Source organism: Bombus pyrosoma, linkage group LG8 (assembly GCF_014825855.1).
Source record: "Bombus pyrosoma isolate SC7728 linkage group LG8, ASM1482585v1, whole genome shotgun sequence".
NCBI lineage: Eukaryota > Metazoa > Arthropoda > Insecta > Hymenoptera > Apidae > Bombus > Bombus pyrosoma.
Window position 1 is genome coordinate 9,007,620 of NC_057777.1, and position 20,489 is coordinate 9,028,108.

The 20,489-nt window shown below is 39.0% G+C and overlaps 1 protein-coding gene across 1 annotated transcript in view; it reads right to left on the minus strand.

Moving 5' to 3' along the window:
• The window catches only part of LOC122570008 (protein slit), a 624,369-nt gene extending 616,174 nt beyond the window's left edge, over positions 1-8,195 (minus strand). The window contains exon 1 of the mRNA XM_043731792.1: positions 7,873-8,195. The gene's annotated coding sequence lies outside the window, so the exon portion shown is untranslated. The remainder of the gene's footprint in view (positions 1-7,872) is intronic.
• Between the last annotated feature and the right edge of the window lie 12,294 nt (positions 8,196-20,489).

Here is a 20,489-nt window from a genome sequence, read left to right on the forward strand (position 1 = left end):
TTCCGACGGCAGGCGAGTTATTTTTTTAAAAAGTCCTCCGCGAGAGTAACAAGCCGATTTATGCAGATTACCGGCCGCGAATTCGAGGCAACGCACAAATTGCCGCCACTGACTGGGCAATACCTTGAGGCTATGAAATATTCACCGGCTCGATTCCTAACGATAGTCGCAACACATCCAACGGCTACAGGTTTATACGATCGCGAACGTCGACTTATACGGGCAAAGTTTTCGTTCAAACGCAGGAATATAGCTCGAAAACGTGCGCCCTGATGCCTCGCCCCGACACGCCTCTTACGTAGGTATTCTTTTACGACGAGATGCCAGCACCTTCTCAGACTGGATTTATGGCTATTCTGTTATAACGTATCCCTCGTGTTGCATGTATTATCGATGATACGCGTTGAATCGTTTTATACTTATTTGAAATATAGACGGATACGTTTAGGCGATTATATATAAATTATATTTGTAGAAATTCATTACGTTGATCGAACTGTCATTACTAGATTTTAGTTGTTTATTAAAATTCATCTACGCTGCTTAAAACAATTTTTCTATATAGAGTCAGCCTTCTAGCGATTCTATCGTAATTAATGAATCTCGCTGTATTATATAACCAGAACAATATGTCAAACCAAAATAGTAAAATTCGAAATATTTTTAATCCATCTTCTGATGGTAACCGATGCGCATAGACAATATTCTATTATTAAAGTAATTCATAATTTTCTAACTCAAGCTTTCTATTTTACACCGTTTTCTATGAAAACCTACTTTTCTCAGTTACGTCACTCTTGATAAATAGCCAAGCATGCATCATACACATTACAGGCGATCAGAATGAAAAAGTTTCGCGATCGTAAGAGCAAAAGACGAGTCCTCGAGTAGATGCCACGTATCGACGTTCTTCCACTGGCGAGAGTTGATTCCCATTCACTACCTAGTCCCTTTGGCACGCGATGCATCCGAAAGTTCGATCAAAGACGTCGATAATGGAAGGAAACAAACTACTTCTTTCGTGGAAATGACGATCTAATAAGTTCTCTTTGGATTCCAGTCGCGGAATCGCGCTATTCCTCGAGGCTTCACTAGCGGGTTATTTTAGGCGGCTTATTAGAGAATGATTCCGAGGTTTCGCCGGAACGCGAGTCGGCTGACGCTGATTTATGGCTCTCCGTAGTGGGTGTTGGGTAAGCCGGCTAGCATGAAAGATCTGGGACAAATTTTCCCAGCCTGGCGTGTGAGCTGCGTGTAGAAAATGCGAAATAGATGGACAGCCGGGTTAAGAGAAAGTTTGGTAATTGAATGAACCACAGTGAAACATAGATATAATTCTTAACCAGTGTAGTCGAATGGAGCAACGAGACGCTTTGAAGCTAAATTAGCTTCAGCCTTCTAACCGTCCTCTCGGCTGATACACGTTACTTTAAGACTCGCGTACACGCGGCAGGATAGTAGACGGGGGTGAAATCTGCCTGTTATCGACAGACATATTCCGATCGAGGAGGGGAGAAAGTCGGATCGATCGATCGTCGACCTGTCTCCCTAATAGTCGGGAAAGAGTACGCTAAAGGGCGATTCGTTTCACGCCTTCGAGATGGCCGACTGCACGGCCACGTTATTTAACCGGTGGCGGCCACGTGAACAAAAACGAGAAGAAAGGAAGAATCGGAGAAAGAAAAAAATTGGAAGAAAAAGAATGACTAAGCGAGATGGAATGTCTCTAGCCGGGCGCCTAGCGCACATCCTCATTTAAATGAAATAAATCTTGTTACGAGTAATTTTCATCCGGCCGTCGAGCAGAGACGGGCAAAGAGGCGAGATGGAAAGGCTTTTTAAGGCCGGTACCCGGCCCGATGCGAGACAAATGGATTTTGTTCCGTCGACAGAACCCCACGAATATGTCGCCGCGTGCTTCGCCGAGCGAAACTTCGCGTCTCGTGGATCGGCCAGGAATTGAGACGTCCATTGTGCGTCCGATGGTTGCATAAAATGTTTCACGGGACCGGAGAGGGATGGGCTACCGTGTTTTCAGAAACTCGAAACAAGATTAGGACCGGCACGGGCCGAATTCTGTCGGGAGCAATTAAGCGGCAAGTTTCGATTCGATTTTGCTATTGTTCCGGGGTTTCGAGGAACGGCAGGCAAATGGGTGGGCTTACAGAGGTGTGGAGTTAGTGTTCCGGAAGGATATCGAAGAATCCTGGGGACATTGGTGAAGATAGTTGCGAATGAGTTGGAAGGTTGTGAACGAATTGGGAGACTGTAGGATAATGAATTAACGTCGGAATTAATGAACGTGTTGAAACGAAAGGTTTTAAGGTATTTGCTTTAAAATGACTAAAAATGTGTACGTAATCTTTAGAGAGAAGTGATGTTGACTTTTATGAAGGTACATATCATCTTTATCCTGTTATCTAAATTATAGTTATTCATGTAAAGTATATTTAAGTATATGTACATATTTTAGATTCGTATATCTAGAGGTAAGTGTCTATGCTAAAGAGAAAACTAGAAATTCTCATAGAACGGAATGCTTCTGTTCGAGCCGCTGAGAAATCACTCTGATCAATTTCATAGATTGAAAAGTATATAAATTGCTGGCATTACAAACTATTTTTTAAATTCATCTTGGAAATCACTATTCCTTATGCAATTTTCTTGCGACCAACTTATGACATTGAGCAATTTGTTTACTGGGAATTGAATATTAATCTTCTAGTTATGTAATGTGATTAGGGTAATTAACAAAGGGTGCAGTTGATCAGTTTGATTTTTCAGAGGTTTCTATGTAAGTATATACGTAGGTGTATGTATAAGGTAAAAATAAGTCAAATATATACAATTATATAACATAAAAAGATGTCGCGTATCGAAACGATATTTTTAAATTAATTTGAACAAACATACGAATATTCCAAAATGTCTAATACTTTATCCAATACAATACAATACAACTCCCAACAGAGAGTTACATAATCACATTGTTATGATACGATGTTCAGTGATGAAGAACTATGGAGATCTGTATATGAAATCTCGGAGATTTCAGATATCACAGCTAAAACCAGAAATTTAAGTACGGCGCCAGTTCCGATTTCTTCAGCCACTTAGCAGGCAACAAAGCGCACGGAAATGGTTGACAAACGAGGCCCACGAATAGCCACGAATTCCTAAGCCGTTATGGATTTATCGCGCGTCGTAATCTCAGAGTACTCGAGAAAATTATGACGAGGCATAACGAGCCCGACGTCATGAGTCACCGCGTTTAATGAACGAGACTAAAAAAAATGTCGTCCGAAGGTGAACGTAACGATACGCGACAAAGATACGAATCTGTCCAGCATAATCGGTACAGAAAATCTTTTGCACCTTACAAACCCAAAGAAACCTCATCCTGATTAACCAAGTTTTCGGAGTTTAACCAACTTGAAACTATTCTACTTTTACATTCACATCTTTCATATAATTATTTTTAATTCAGACGAAAATATCTGCTATTTACGTACTTTCACGTAATTTCTGAAATATTCATTTCTAAAACTTTAATGATAGATAAACAAAATTTAAATTTTTCTAAGCAGACAGACTTAAGTGCGATAGAGGTTTTACCAACTATTCCTTAACTTGATAAGAATAACAGTCGATAGATAACGTAATGTCATTTCATGCTAGCTGATTAACTCTTAAACCAACTTTTTTTTAACGACCCTTTCAGAACCTAATAGCACCAGTTCCCATTATATACACTTGAAATCAGATTAGGTCTTCAATTAAATGATTCAAAGTCAAGTAACTCGATTTGCATAAATTCGAATTCAAATAGCTTGACTAATCTCCGAACAATCTCGAAGCTCTGTGGAAACCAGAAAACCTATCAAGATCATCTAGAAGAAACAATTAAAACGATCTCGACGATCGATCGGGCGATTCGCGGTGATCGACGTCGGCCGTTTATCAGATAGATCGGATCAGACCGTGTGCAGTTTACCTAGACCGATAAACGGAGCGTTTTCGTTATCGAGGAACGGATATTCCTGTTAGCCCTAATAGGGTTCGATAAAGGAGATAAGTAAGCGGCTTAACGGACTAGTGGTAAAAATGCGAGCACCGATGCACAGACTGGAACGAACCCTGTTCGACGTTACACTTTTTGTTTGCGACCTCGATTCATGGCAACTTTGCCTTCTTTATGCAATAAAGCTTACCGGGAGAGGCTGTGGTCCTCGAAATAGAGATCGCCACGCCCCACGCGCCACTAAACGACATCCACCTTTTTCTATTCCCATTCGCCGAGGGGGTTTCATTCTTTCAGTCCACGAGAAAACTCTCCTTACGATCACGAGTAAACACCTAACCAGACGTATATACCACGGAATCTATTGAAACGAGCCAGAGAAAGAGAAAGATTTTCAACGCGGTCGAAAGTACCGGCAAGCTCCCTTTGGTTGGCTCCTTTTTAAAAAGGGACTCGGCCAACCCCTCCGTGTCTCGAGTTCCACCCCCGTCTTTCACGCTGACAAAGTGGATCGATCTCGTCAGTGTCTTCGCTTCTCCCCGGGACACGTTGCTCCATCGGAGGCCTACTTTCCACTCGATTTTTCAAACTTTTCACTCCGTTCTACGCACCTTACCTTCTCTCTATTCCTATACCACGATTTCTACGTCTCATTGTTTCACCGGAGTTTCAATTTCGTCATCGATTCTCGTCGCAGAATCTGCCCCTCTTATGAGAGCATCCGAGCGAACCAATTGCAGTGTCCCCTCTGTTTTCCCGGCCACGGGTTTCGATATCAGAAACTACTCGGTTTCGAGGAGTTCCAAGAGACAAGCCTTGGAAACTTTTAATCGCGAGAGAAGTTATCGTTGTCGACCACCGTGGGCCCTGGCTCGCGGCAACTTTTCGGCGTGAAATACACGGGAGCCGCGTTAAGTAACGTATAAATATGATAATTCCGCCGAGGCAACGACTCTCGTAAATCTGACGTTATGCAAATGTTTGAGTTCTCGCCAGCTTCCTTAATTGTCACGAGTTTTTCCGCCAGAATAACGCCGTGCCGCGACGAAGCGACTTTCGAAAGAGAGAAAAGAATAATATATTGTTTAGAATCTTGTTCTTTTCTTTCGATCTGTTTTAAATTACTTCGTTTCTATTGTTTAATTTCCGTCCTGTGGATATGATATTTTTAAGTTAATTTAAAAACCAGTTTATCGACATGGTGGTTTTTTCCTTTCTCGTTATAAATAACGTAATGTCTGAAAAGTGTTTCAATGTCCCAATATTAAATTGGTCAGCCAAGAAAAGAATTACGTACACAGTATGTCGGAAATTTTATATATTTTATATTTCTGTATATTTACGTATTAGCATTCGCAGTTTTGTTAGTTTAATTGCTATAAAAGCACAATCTGTATTATTTTTTGTTCACTATATACGTAACACAACTTTGGCGAAATGATTTCGTGATCCATTGGAGAAAGATTCGAGACGGTACGTTGCTCAAAATATTAGAATATTCAAGTTATTTGCATCCGGCTAATAAATACAGTATGAAACGTGTCAAGTCCCGCAGGCAAATTTGTAATATTCATGATATAACGATTAAATGAGCTATATCTCAGAATTAGACCAACAACCTGCTATATTCGTAGGAGTGGCAGTACTAATCGTGATTTTAATACAGAATTTATTCGCGTGATTCAAATAATTTAGTATTTTAATACATTCTGCAATATTTTATGTTCTCCTGGCACAAAAGCACAGAATAATGTATCGCGATATGAAAACGAATTGTCAATTAAAAGAACGTATTATAGTCAGAAATCACTTTAAGCCGTTTATGATTTTCCATCAGAGTAGGCTTATACTCGAAAAAGAAATGACCATGTAGCGATTAAATGAGCTATACCTCAGAATTATTCTTACAACCTGCTATACTGATAGCAATGACAATCATAATTTTAATACGAGATTTATTTGCTTGCTTCCAATAATTCACTGTTATAACTGCGCGATAATTTTATACCGCGTGTTAGCATGAAAGTACAGAATGATACCTTCATAATTCAAAAACTGACTTTTCAATTAAAAAAATCCTGATGTAATATGTAATAAGAGAATCATAATTTCTTGTCAGGAACAACTTCGAACAAAAATAACTAACAAGTCCATTTTCAGACAAATATCAATTACACCTTACAGTGAACACGATCACTACGATTACTAGATTTAAAATCACCATAGTCTTTTTGTACTATTTAACATTATTAGCGAAATTTCATAAATCACGACGTACAAAAACTAGTTTGTTACGAAAACATGCATGGTCCTAGAAATCGACCATTTATCATATTCGACGTAAATTTGTTAGAGTAAAACTTGTCACCAATTCATAAATATTATCGTTTCGTAAATTATTGCGCAACGAAGGCCAAGTACTTGGAATTATTACTTCTCTTCCACGAATTACCACAACAGATTAGAAGAAACTGAACACGGACAAAAAAGAACAACAAAAACAAATAGGAACAAAAATATCAGATGCTTAGCTTAAAATCGTTTCAAAGAAATTCTGCAGATCATAAGTTATAAAAACAAGCAAAATTCAAACTAACCGATTATCGTACAAAAAATTGTAGCAACAGATCTCGCGACTAGTTTACACGTACTATCACTTGGTAAATTATTGTGCGGAGAATAACTAGATACGCAGGATTTCCACAAAACACCACACAACAGATTAGAAGAAACCAAAACAGAACTGCAAAACAAAGGGGAAACAGACAGAAACGAAAACTATCCGGCACTTGTCTCAAAATCGTTCCACAGCAATTTGTCTTTCGAATTATTGATTGGACTTCACCTTCACGCTAGAAAGTTAACATGTTGTAACGACGAGACTACATGAGTGAAATTAAACGTCAACGATAGGCCAGCACGAAGAAATTGCTCAGCTCACGGTATAATTACAGACGTTGCCGCGCGCACTTAATTCTATAACCTAATAGCCGGACACGACGATCTAGGCAAAACTTCCAACGCGAGAAAATGCTTCCGTATAATCGATGATACAAATCATTGGAAAGAATCGTCAACTGTCTTGTGCACTTATATGATGGAAACGTTTTCGGTAATTTCGCTTTCACGATAAAGACGCATCATCGTCAAAGGTAAAACGTTTCAAAGCCACTCGATTAATCTGAACATTACGCCGCATTGAGACGAGAGGAGAAACATTCCAGACGTTCACCGTATCTCTCTTTATCCATCTCTACGTTCGAGACGAACTTCAAATCGCCAGACGCTCTCTAAGAACAGTGTCTATCTAATTTTCGACCGATAAACTTCAACGAAAACAGCAGACACCGTGCACTTCAAACGCCCGCCAAATTTGCGTCTGTCTGACGCTTATCTCATCCACTTCCGTTCACCTTGCTGTCTACGGCTAAGGAATTCGTATAACACGTCAGTGCGAGGAGAGAAAAAGGAACTGGACACGAAATAATCAGCGAAATTTCGATCGGTAATTGCGGTAACTCGGAAGCAGTCGGCTAGTCACGTGCCAGACACGACGGCCACGGTATTCCAACGCACCGGCACGACACCGGACCAGTTTTTTTCTTGCTTGTCGGTGGCAGCTGCCCGAACTGTTAAAGGTCTTCGCATTATTTCCTGTTCGACGCACGAACATCGAAAAAAAAAAGAATATTGCGACGCGTTCCGTGTCGTGCATCGATACACGCGAGAAACCCGCAAAGTACCGCGATACGAAACCCTCAAGACACTTCATTTCGTCCGTAGAAAAATACGATCGCGGTTTAAAATACAAGGAAAGACGTGTAAATAAAAAATGAAATGCAACGACTCACCGGTGAGTACCGGATGACACGATGCTTTCTGCCACTCGAATTCCCTCGGAGAAACGTCAAAACGCCAACTTGAGAAATCCACAGAGTCACTGTTTAGACTGAATGACAATCGATCACCACATACGCGATTACGTGTCACTTGTCACAAGTTCGAAATAATCGTATTAATACATGCGATTATTTCGGAGAATAGGCAATAGCGAAATATGACAGTGAATACTTTCGATTAAGGGCAAAAACTATGTTACGAAATGCGTGGTACGAAATCGTATCGTAGATTCGGTCGCCGGGCTGCGTCCGTGCGTACAACCGTTCGGCTCGGAGTCTCGCGCTCAACTGGTCTCCGCTCGTTGGCGCGGATTTCTCATGGGCCAATCGGAGTCGAGACTGCGCGGCGCGCCGCGACTTTGCCTCGTGTGTATCGTACCTTAGGTTTAACCCCCGTCACGGCATTGCTCCTTCCCCCTCCGCCGCCGCGGAAATGCGTGTCGCTGTACTCTCTCACTCCCTCATCCCTGTCGTTCTTGCTTTTTCTTTTTCGCTCCCTTTCTTCGTCACTCTCGCTCTTTTATCGGGAAACTCTGTACAAGGGTAGCGATGGCCATTCAATTTTTCCTCTCGCGGAGTTCCTTGAGTCGAACACTTCGACGAACGTAATCGTGCAAACGTCCCGATCACTTCCGTGTAAGTTTCCGTAAAACGTTATTCTTGTTAGTCGTTCGACCGTCGACTATGCTTTCCAACTTGGTCGTTACTCCGAGAATCTCGACAAATCATCATGGTGGAAACTTGATACGTTTCGCCATACGACTTGTCGCCATTACTGCAGTAACAGGATCGTTCGAGCTGCTTACAGATAGATTTAAAGGATGACCCGTGGTTGATCTGCATTTTCACGGATGTAAAGTTGTTGCTTCTTAGATGCAACCTCCGGCGTGCATAAACTCTTCGCTGTCGCGTGCTAAGATCCGTGTATATTTCTTGCGATTTGCAACACTTCGACACTTTCGACATTCCTTCGCGCCATTTTTACATAAGCTGACATGGTGACAAATATGTATGTATGTAATGCGCTAAAAGAATGCGCAGTAGTTTGCGCGAACGCCGCCAGGGGGCAGTTTAGGTCTGCCCTTACATTTGCTCTAAGTGCAGTTTGTTTTTTATTCTGAATGTAACCTTATTTAAATGTGAATCGTAAGAAAGTGTGTGTAAAAAGAAGCTGAAACTAAAGTGCGTGTGAAAAAGAAACTGTAACTAAAGAATGCGTGTGAAGAAGAAATTGTAACTAGAATACGTATCAAGGAAAAACTGTAACTATTGCACATGGATACTGTAAGTTGGTTCATCTTTTTTTTAGTATGCGTGTGTCATATCTATATTATTTTATTTATCATATGCAATCGATAAATGAAAATAGTCTTTGCAACATGCATTTTTTTCGTCGTTTATCGTTATCATATGCAGATAAGAACAAAATTGCGTAATATGAAAATTATGAAACTTAACCTGACTGGAACTTTTATTTGGTACAACGCTGTTTAAGATTGATTTGAATGGTTATCATAAAGTCCTAACCTTTACAAATGCTTATCAGAATGAAAAAATTCAAACAAATGCATGTAATAAAGAAGCTTCTCAAGGAAAATATGAAGGTATTTCGCACCACTTTTACAACTGATATGTTACATGAATTCATTACTCTACAAAGGAACGCGCAATATAGTAGACAGGAGATTTATAGTTTTGCATGCGTAGGGGTGACTCATTTTAATCTATAAATGGATATATATGGGAAAGTACATTGAGAGTTGAACGGTGAATATGTGAGGGTTGAAGGAAGTCGGGGGAGGCATTAGAATATCAAGGAGAAAGTTCGGTGGGAAACGAAACGTAACAGAACTCTATTATCAATACTACTTGCTAGACTATCTTCTTTGACGTCTTCACCCACCGAAATTCCTCTTGAGCATTCCCTTAGATACCCCTTAACTATCGCATATTCGATTTCTTCGCTTCGACGTAGTTGGCATATTTATTTATGAATTAAAAGGAGTTACAGTTAGTTATATTTATTTAATGTCTAATTCAGAAAATTTGTTAAATGTACAAAGTTTTCGCGACAGTGACACAGTTCCAAACATATGTTTTTCGATGAAGTAAACTGTAAATTGTAAAAATGACATTTGATTCTGATTTTTGAGCCTTATTTTCCTTATTGATAAATTTGGTTAACAAATTAATGCGTTGTTATATCCGAAGGAAGGTTAGGAAATTTTTACGAGGTATCTATATATTATACATAGAAGTGGAGAAGGATAAAATATTTACACTGTTAACCTGCACCTTTTTGCACAATAATTCACCAACTAATAATATCAGTAAATTGACAAGTTACAAATGGCAAATTATAGACTTTCCCTTTATAATTAGACTATGATGTTTGTGCAAATTTATACGTATTTTTATAAATACAACTACAGAAATGGAATGTAAATAGTGTTATTTAGTTTCACGATTTAAATATTGATAATGAGTACTGTATGTATTTTTGTAATCTTACGACGAATAGAATAATAAAATGATCTGTGGTTTGTGAAATTTGTTTATAAAAATTTATTTGTTACTATCATACAAAAAAATTTATCAGTACTGGTAATTTATGATCTATGACGTATAAAATTTCATTGAATTTATTGAAAAATAATAATATTAATTTAATAGTGCTAAAGTAATTTGTTGATGTTTCGTACAAATTGAATGTTTTTCACTGCTTGTATTTTCGAGTTACATATTTTGTTATAAATCTGTTGTTTCATTTGCAACATACGTATTTTATAACGTAAAATAATAAATAAAGTAAAATTTGTTAGACTTTTCAAATAACTGTAAGGAATAACTGTATCAAATATTTATAACCGGCAGAGTATATACATATATAGAAAAAGCACCAAATTGCATTTTTCAAAATCTGACATCATGAAATTTTTCAATATTAACATCGTCAGATTTTCAGCTTTTATTTAACCAACGTCGTGACAATACATTATAAATCTACTTCAACGATCCCTCGTACATCACAAATAATAATTACACGACTCAAAAATCGTCATTTTACCGTGTATTTATCATCCTTATCCTCATTTCGGTAATTGCAAAAACCGCGGTGCTCCTCAATACACCTGTATACGGTACTTGATGTATTTTCCTCGATAAATATTACTTAAAAAACGCCGGTGTGTTTATTCGAAATACACGAGGGGCAAAATATTTCTGTTTTCAACGGTCGCCTGTCAGTTTACCGTCCGGAGTAAAATGCATACAATATAAACAGTCATAAAATGCAAGCGTCGATAAATATTCGCTTATTCGATAACGAAAAACACACGGCCTCATAATATAACACCATGCGTATCTACGTCCACGCCACCTTAAATCTCCGCGGAATCTCTTTGCAGTGAACCAACCCATGTAACGTTACGTAACTTTTACGCAACTTCCTTTGCAGACGTAACAGGATACGAACGACGACGACGACCGAAAAACATGAGCGTCGAAAGAAAGTTCCCTTCATATCGACTTCGTGTTCGTTTATTACGACCTATAGCCGCATGTACTTACGATCTTCCGCGTCCATCACCCCTCTGCCGGTATCTCGCCGTCTCTGTTCTTATTTTCGCTCCCTCCGTCTTTCCCTAGTAATTCCACAGGGGGTTTCACATAATGCTTTTTTTCAGGCCGCCCTCTTGGTATACATCGGGACACAAGGTCCTAGTATCCGTAGCTCGGTCGCCCCGAGTGACGCGAATTATTCCCCGAAACGACTTTCCATTCGTGCACAACACGGAATCCAGTCGGTACCCCCGGAGGCGCGCTCCCGTGAATTATCCGAGTGCCTTTGGTAATTCCGCTGGGAATCATTTTGCATAATGTTAAGAAAATACTCGTAAAAGGCCATGCTGAATGCGGCCCGACTAGGTCGTTGTTACCCGCCGATATTGCTACGCGTTATGACACCGATAGCGATCATCGTGACCGACAAAAATTTCCCTCGGTTCTAACGCGCGTCCGTTTACTCGCCGTTAAATCGAACAGGTCCAAATTATACGTATTAAGATATTATTATACGGACGAATTCCTGTTGATACTATTTTGGATTTAGTAATTGTGGTATTTTTAATTTAGTCTTACTTCGATTTAAATTCAATGTCGATCCGTAAGTAAACACGTCAATAACGAAAATATTCTATAAAAAGGAAATTTTTAATAAAATAGAATGCTACGTTTTATTACAAAGTTAGTTCTTTTTATGATCAGGCGACTACGAGATGTTTTATTATTGCTTTGTCTTTTATGTCATACACAGTTACACATTTTTTACTTAAACAAAAATAGGTCTTAATAAGGTGTAGACAAACTTTCGCAAGTATAAAAAAACATTTAATTTTAGATATTTTGTATATTTTTACATAATATATACATCCTGTGCATTCTCATAAATGCATAAACTTTCACGATACAATATTACATATGTTTCTCATACCGTAGAACTACGTTTGGTTGAACGAATGGAATTTTAACTACTTATTGTTGAATTAACCGAACTTTCATCGATTAAATCCACATATTTGAAATCCACATGGTGAACTCCCATTCTGTGAACTATTTAAACCTCAAATTGAATTCAAAGCTGACTCTTTTCGATCATTAGATTTAGGGGGACTGTTAGGCCGGAAATTAAAAGATTATACGTGCGTTTTATAGCCCATATATCCTCTACTAAAACTACAAAATCATAGGTGACGGTATTAATTTCCGGTGCAACAGTTCCGAGCGTTTCATCGTAAGTATCATACCGTTCGACGGAATTTGAGTTTACTTGAGCACGAAACGACGGCGTTAAACCGAATTCCCAACGTAAAACGTTTATTAGAATAAAGAAGCTACTTCTCGGTCCATTACTACGATTTAATTGTACCGATGGTGAAGATTCCAGCGGAGGAATCAGCTTGTGGGGAATGGGCCGTTGGTGTCTTGTGTAAATAGAGCAGTGTCGCAGAGAGAACGGTTCAAGGGAGGAAGTCGCCCTTGAAATTTCGCCACGCTCCAACTTGGCTGTTGGTGGTTTGTCGATAGTAGTAGCATTAAGGCCTCGTTAAATACAGACACGCTTCCTCGTAAAAGTATATTTCAAATTCGCCGCGTAGCCAGGATTACGTCGAGTTTGCTGGCGGCGCTTGGCTGGACAACAACGGCAATTCAGTTTTGCATAGGAACGAGCTTCCGGAAACAGACTTTCTTCTCGCATTTAAACACGGCAGAAAAGTCTTGCAATTCCCGATGAGAACTTTCTGCGGTTTTTCCTGTTTGACTTTTCCTTCAAAGGGTTTAAACAGAGCAGCTTCTCTCTCTCTCTCTCTGTCTTTCTCTTTCTCTTTCTCTTCATCCCTCGTTAATGTTAAGCGCCGACCATAGTCCGCGCCCGTCACTTGCTTTGATCACGATTCGTACTCGTATGCAATTAAAAGCGCGTCATAGACTCGCGTCAGCGTTAACTACGTTTCAGCAGCGAATTCGTATTTGGCCAAATTATCAAATGAATGGATGCCCGCTTCGATTACCACGCGCATCAGGCACGAGTTTAATAATTCAGCCAGCAATGTAAAATGAATTACAAGGTTACTTTTGAGTTACAGTATCATCGTGTAATGTAAAATCTCATCTCATGATTACTTTTAAACATTCTCGTCTCACTAAAAGGGGATGAGTGTTGTACAATATTACTACATTACGATGACAATACCATCAAGGTCATGATATTGACATTCTACATTAAGGTCATGATATCGAAGTTTAAAGTCATAACATTGGTATCTAAAGTTACATATCAATCGTTTAAAGCTCACACGAGCTTTATGAAAAGGTCATAACGTTTGGTTATGGTATAATGCGATTTGTAGCTGAATAAAAGATCATCAAAGTAGTGTCACTAGGGAAAGATTTGCAAATCACAGGAAATCGTCGAATTTATATTATCGTCGATTACATTGATTTTATATTATATTGATTACTTTCAACGGATGATCATCAAAGTTGTGTCGTTAAATCTTATAAGATCATTTGATGTTTTTTTAAAAATATACTTAAAGATTTTATATCGTCTTCTGGAGAATCAAAAGATTGTTTGTGCGTTCTTCTCTACTCGCAATATACACTTTTTGCAATACGTAACGGATTGCACACTCGCACCGGATTCGTAATTGACAGAATCGGCATCGACTTTTTGTTTCAACAGGTCGTAAAGTAGCCCGAGACGATATTCAGCGCTCGCGGCGCAATTTTGAAACACACTCGAACTCGGCTTGTTTCCGGCAAGTGGGATTTAAGTGAGTTCTTAACGAGCTCCTCGTTACAGTTATCTGCCGCTCGAAAGCGACTAATACCTCCGCCGTGGCCGCCACTTTAACCGTGATAAAACTTCGCGACCGACCCACCCCATCCGCCAGATCGCCGAAACACTGACTCTCGGATTAGATTCAGACTTGGACGCCGTTTAATGCATTCAGCGCGGAGGAGGAATTGTTCCTCCGCGAACCAACTCCCTAAACGAGTTACGATTAACTTGTTTTTCCAACACAACCACCGCGACGCCTTCTGTACAGTCGCTCCTTATCGGAGCGCACCTTGCTTCTTGTGTTCCGCGGTTACCCGCCTCGAGTACCCCTTTATAGCGAAGAAGAGGCGACACCGGAAGTCGTTGTTCATTCGCCGACCACCAGACCGGGAATCTCGTTCTGGAACGGCAGCAGCGGATCAGAAACTAGTTTCCCTTCACCTGCGTTTCTCTGTTCTTCGAACGACTTACGTGGGGCGGAAAGAATCGATCTACTTGCTCAACTTCGAGAGAGAAAGAGATCCATTCTTCGCTTCTTTTGTGTTTAAAATGATTAAGGTGTTCGCATGAAAATATATGGTGATTGAAGGATTAAGAAATAGGAATTCTAGTTGACAGAAGAGTAGACAATTTTCTTGGTTCGATATACTCAGGTATCTACTATTTATATTCTGACTAAATAAATAATAAAATTTCCGCTGTTATACTGAAATAGATAAAAAAGTTCGTCAGCCGATTCATTGATCTACGTAGTTGTCAGAATATTTCTTGTATAAAATTAAATTGTTTCTATATTGATGTATTTCTAGTCGTTCGTGTTATTCTATGTATGAACACATCTTATATTGCGTGAAACGATATTTCAAAGTTCACCGGAATTTAACACCAGAAATCACCTGGGATACTAAACATTTATTTTAACTCCAACTTTAATTCTAGCAAATAGCAGGTACCATTAGAGCAATAGAAAATTCCACTCGCGAATTTCTTCCGGCGGGATCGTTCTGAAAGCGTACGTTTCGCATCGCCCAAGGCCCAAAACCGTATCGTTCCGCAATAAGCTTTTAGAAGGCGCGGGCCGTGTCGTAAAATTTCGAAGCGCGCTCCGTTTCTTCGCATACCGGTTTTAACGATACGTACTATTAATTTTAAGAGGAACGTCAACTATGCTTTAACGACGCTTACGCCGCGTTTGCCACGAGAGAGGCCACTTTTCTGGGACTCGAATTTAACGATCGTACTTTATCAACCCGGTACCGGCTACGGTTGAAACTATGCTCGCCGCGGCATTCACTAAATAATCGATGATTCTCCGTTTACTCTCGTGTACGCATTCATATTTCTCCGATCATGCGATAGAAACAAGTCTTCCAACGAAACTCGCAATTTCTGTCGTTTTTTAAATGGAATCGTGACATCGACTCTACTTGCAATACTTTTTAATGAAAAGAGTGATAGTATGTGGCTTTATTTATTTAAAACATATAGTAAAATAAATTATCCAAATGATTTTCAGCTGATAGATTATTTAGATCTTTTAATTTATTTTAAATATTTCCTGAGATTTTGTCGAAGTTTCCTTTGAGAAGAGCATTCTCTGTCGTAACTCTGTAATTATGTAAGGCAAAAAAAATCTCAAGTCTTATTAAGCTCAATAGAAACACTAGTTGACTAAAAAAACTTACTAGGTCACTTCGTTTAAAGAAAATAAGAACCTTCTGTATGTTTCTAGCAACCATTCTATAAAATCTTCTTCATGTATATGAAATAATTAATTCTCCTATATTATTGTATATATCTTAAAAAATAAATTTTAGTCAATAATTTTGTAATCATTTCGAATTTTCTAGCGGTTATAACGCCTTATCTGATATCTTTGGAAAAATCGTGGAATGAATTGTGGCGTATGTTGTTTTCCTCTTTTATTTGGAACAGGTAAACAAGCTATTATTAAATAACAGATGAGAATTTTCAACTGCATGTGGCTATATGAATTTGTGAAAACGCCCTTTTATTCTCACGAATAAAAGTGGATCGAAACATTAGTATAATCACATAATCGAGTGAAGCAACAAAGAGAAAGCCATTCTTTCAACATCTTTCGCTGGCCTATGTATTTTTCCCTCTGTTCAGGAACGAAAAAGTTTGCGTTCCGTTTGGTTCAAAGCGGCAGACGTCACAGGGACGATTTAATTTCGCTTGGTGCTCGTGGTAACAGAAGTTCGCGCCGTCATGGTAAAGGCGTGCTATTTTGTACGTACGATCAAAGGACTTTCTTGCTATTTACTTGCGGTGGCGGAGATAATGCAACTCACCGTTCCCTGCTCCCATTTTATGCGCATTAATGTGCTTCTTTGTGTGCCAATTATCACGCTTTCTGAGGATCAAACGGGAGGGGCTGTGTACAACTCGAGATATCATAATCATTCAGCATCGTTCCGACGATGTACTCCCACAAACGATTAATATTAGCTATATGTAAAAGAAATGCACGTTACATCTACGTCCGTAGTGTTAAATTGCGAAGGAAGGGAGAGATGATTGTACAGAAGAGGGAATTTAAAAATGAATAAAAGAAAGAGAAGAGAAGAAATGAAATAAACAAGGGAAAGAAGCGAATAGAAGAGAAGAAGGGAGAGGAAAAGTGGAGCGGAAAGGAAGAAAATAAAGAGGAGGCAGGAAGAGGAGCAAATGAAGAAAGTAAAGAAAAAGGATGGCAAACAAAAGGAAGAGAAGGTATGGAATGGGAAGGGAAGCCATTAGAAATAGTATCTTGTACATTTGCTCCTGCTGATTCCACCCCATTACTCGATTCTACATCCTAGGTATTTTGCCAAAAGTCAATCAAGACTTCATAGTTTGAACTTACTCTGCAATCTTTACCTTCTAACACTTTTAGGGCTGAATTTTTTTGAGACTGGCTAGAAAAATTCTTTTTTATTAATTTAACTATTAATGATAGAAACACATCTATTCTAATGTTTTCGTAACGAAGACGTAATATTTTACAATTCTAGTAACATTTTAAAACCAGTTATATTGGAAACAATTACATTTATCGTTTTGTTAATTGATAATTTGTTGAAGCGTATTATCGCACGTACGTATCATCGAGAATGAACAAGTTGAACTTTTAGTAGCTTTAACTGATAAAGGCAATTATATCTAGTAACTGTTACAAGCATTTATTAGTACTTTATCTTATCAGAACAATTACGTCTGACAATTGTTATAAATAATATTGAACTATTCTACTTTATTTCATACCACACCTATCAATTCCTAAATGTTAATAGAAGTTATCAAAATTGAAGTTAATACTTTTTGGAAGAAATTAATATTGAGCGTTTGAAAATACAGGTTTCTTTGCGGAAAGAAAGAGCTCTGGTAGTTGAAGTTCAAATTGCTTTAAATATTTCGAGATTTTGTGCCAATTCCTTGGATCTTAAACGATTCTCTTTGACAAAAAGGTATTACTTGAAACGCTTTAAGGCAAAAATGAGATTCGACTTCGTTACACGAAGATAACGGAGACTGGTCGGACCGCAAAGGTCGAGTTACTTTCACGTCGAAGCACTCCGCCACTCCGTGCTTTCATTTACGACCCGTTCCATTGATCGTACGCAACGGCGCGGCGTACGTAATCAAATCTTCGTGTCGTAACATCACGTATGTACAACGAAGCAACGTTTCCATTTATTAGCAAAACTAACGAAATCCGAAACGGTATTTCCTCCGAGAAATATCAAAATATTGACGTGTTTAAAATACCCGTCTTTTGAGATTTTTACACTCTTAAACACTTTCCTCGATTGAACTTTCATCGGAAATTTAAAACATAGTTTTGCAATGCAAAAATTTATTCTTAAAATATTTTCTAGAGACAGAAGATTATTACTTTAATATAAGAATTTTATTCTCCCGTAAAATTGTTGTCGTTATTTCTGTTCTTCAATACTTCATTTTATAACGTGAAAAATATGTTTTGTATTTCGAAAGAATTTTTTTGTAAGGATGCGAAATTTACGTAGCATTCCACCAAATATACAATTTCCACTACCAAAGTTTCCACAATGGAAGATGTTTCATGAAAATAATCTCAGAACTGTCACTTTTGATAATTTTCATCTTTTTTTGTTTTTGGATACTCTACTACAATAAAGAACAAGCTTTCAGCGACCAAAACGTTTAAAGTACTCCAAACTAGCAGTAGATATCAATGCCTTTAAAAGGGTACAAATCTATCTAGCATAGCAACGTCTAGCATAGCGACTGTCAAATTTTCTAGAATGGGTCACTTAAACTCTTCCGAGCATCTACTTCCGTCAGCTTCCGCGTCCACAAAAGCATGCAAAATCGCGTTTCGTCACAAAGCGAATCACCGCGGGGCAAGAATACTTTTCATCCCGCCATAAACGCGAACTATCTCGTGTTCCACTTAGCACCATCATTCAGGACGGGACGATTTCTCTCTACGAGTTCTTGCGTCTTAGACGAAAAAGATCCACTTCCTGCGACGGCCTTGTTCCACGAAGAAAGGAGGAAGCCAAGGTGGAAGAAGCGGATTGCCCTTCGCGAGCGAACTGGCCTCTGGCTGTCTCGGTGGAGAAGACGCTAGAAAAAGGAGCTCGACGTCGATCCTGTTCCGCCGATACTTGTCACGAACCGTTCCTTCGCGGCTTTGACGATTCGAGGAAGACGAAGAAAAGGGACGACGATGGAGAAAAGAACGAGTCGAAGAACTGAGAAACGACTGGGCATTGATATAACGAACGTGACCGGCGCACCTTCGACACTATTACGGCACTGGACAACAAAAAAAGACGCGTGTCGCGTTTCTGACCGGCTCGTGGTCGCGCGATAAATCGACGTTAAGTCGAAATTACGGTCGCACGGGGGTGTTGCCAATGTTGCTGCGTGCCATGGCAAGCGGGCGGCGGCTTAAGCCTCGTTTTGCCACCATCTGGATCGACCGCTCAGGTACAACATCCTCGTATGTATTGATGGTAATTGCTCGCACATCCGACGCTCGCCCGCTTTTTATACTTCACTCTTCCAGCCTGGATTGTCGGATTTTCTTCTTACCTTCACGCGGCGCCTTATTGTTTGTCACGGAATAGTTTTTGATAGGGTATTTGTCTGCTTTTTAGGGTGAATGTGACGGGATATCCCTTGGGACGAGGGATCTCTCTTTTTTTACTTTTTGTTTGAAGTATATTGAATGAAGTTGAGAGACCTCGATGTAGTAGGTTGTTTTGGAAATTGAGTGGGAGGTTGATAGAATGATCCTGTGAAGGGAGTACATATTGTCCCTACAGTTCGAAAGTCAATCTGTAAGGTACATTTCTTAGGTAATTTATGTAATGTTGAATATGTTGAGAAGATAAATAATTGTGTTATACCTATATATGTAGATGTTTTGTGATTAAAATGGTTAATCGTTCGATTGTTAGATCATTAGATGCTCGATGTGCAATAACGATTGGCATATAATTAGACTGGAATAGAATTGAAACTCTTGAACTGTAAAATTGCACAATAATTTCAAGTGATATATTTATAGTAAAGTACATAATGGAAGCTAATGTTTCCTTCGAAGACAATACAAAATTCTGCTCCTATATTCTCTCCCATTTTGTTCCTATTTTCTTCTGCATGACATATATTGGTCAAAGCATTATGTAAAGTAAAAGGTCTGTTCGGAAAACTGGGGCGAAAACGTCGATTCGATATGAGAGGATAAAGGAAAAAAAGAAAAATAATACGAGGCGATTGGCTGTTATAAAAGGACGATTAAGCTATAATCGTAGATCGGCTAATTATTATTAATCCTTTGAGGCTACAAGCCGCAAATTGCGGTCAGCCTTTGGTGATTCCAGACAAAGCTTTCTTCGTCCGCGATATGGAAAATATGTCATTTTTTCTTTCTCTCCTGTGTGGTTTGTATTTATTTAAAGGAAAGAAAAGAGCAAGGATAAAATAACACGCCCTAAACAATTTTACCTCCAATCGATTACATTTTCCACCGCTTCGACGATGCAAGTGTTCCGTGAACACTCAGCCTACTCCACCAAGAAAGGAAAAACAACGAAAACTGAAGAAGAAAAAAATAAAATATCGATGTAGCAAAAGTATTATTACACTACGTACGTAACGAACGAAAGTTTTATGCATAATATTATTAGTTTGGTGCATATAAAATGTCGATTCATTCAAGTTCGAATTT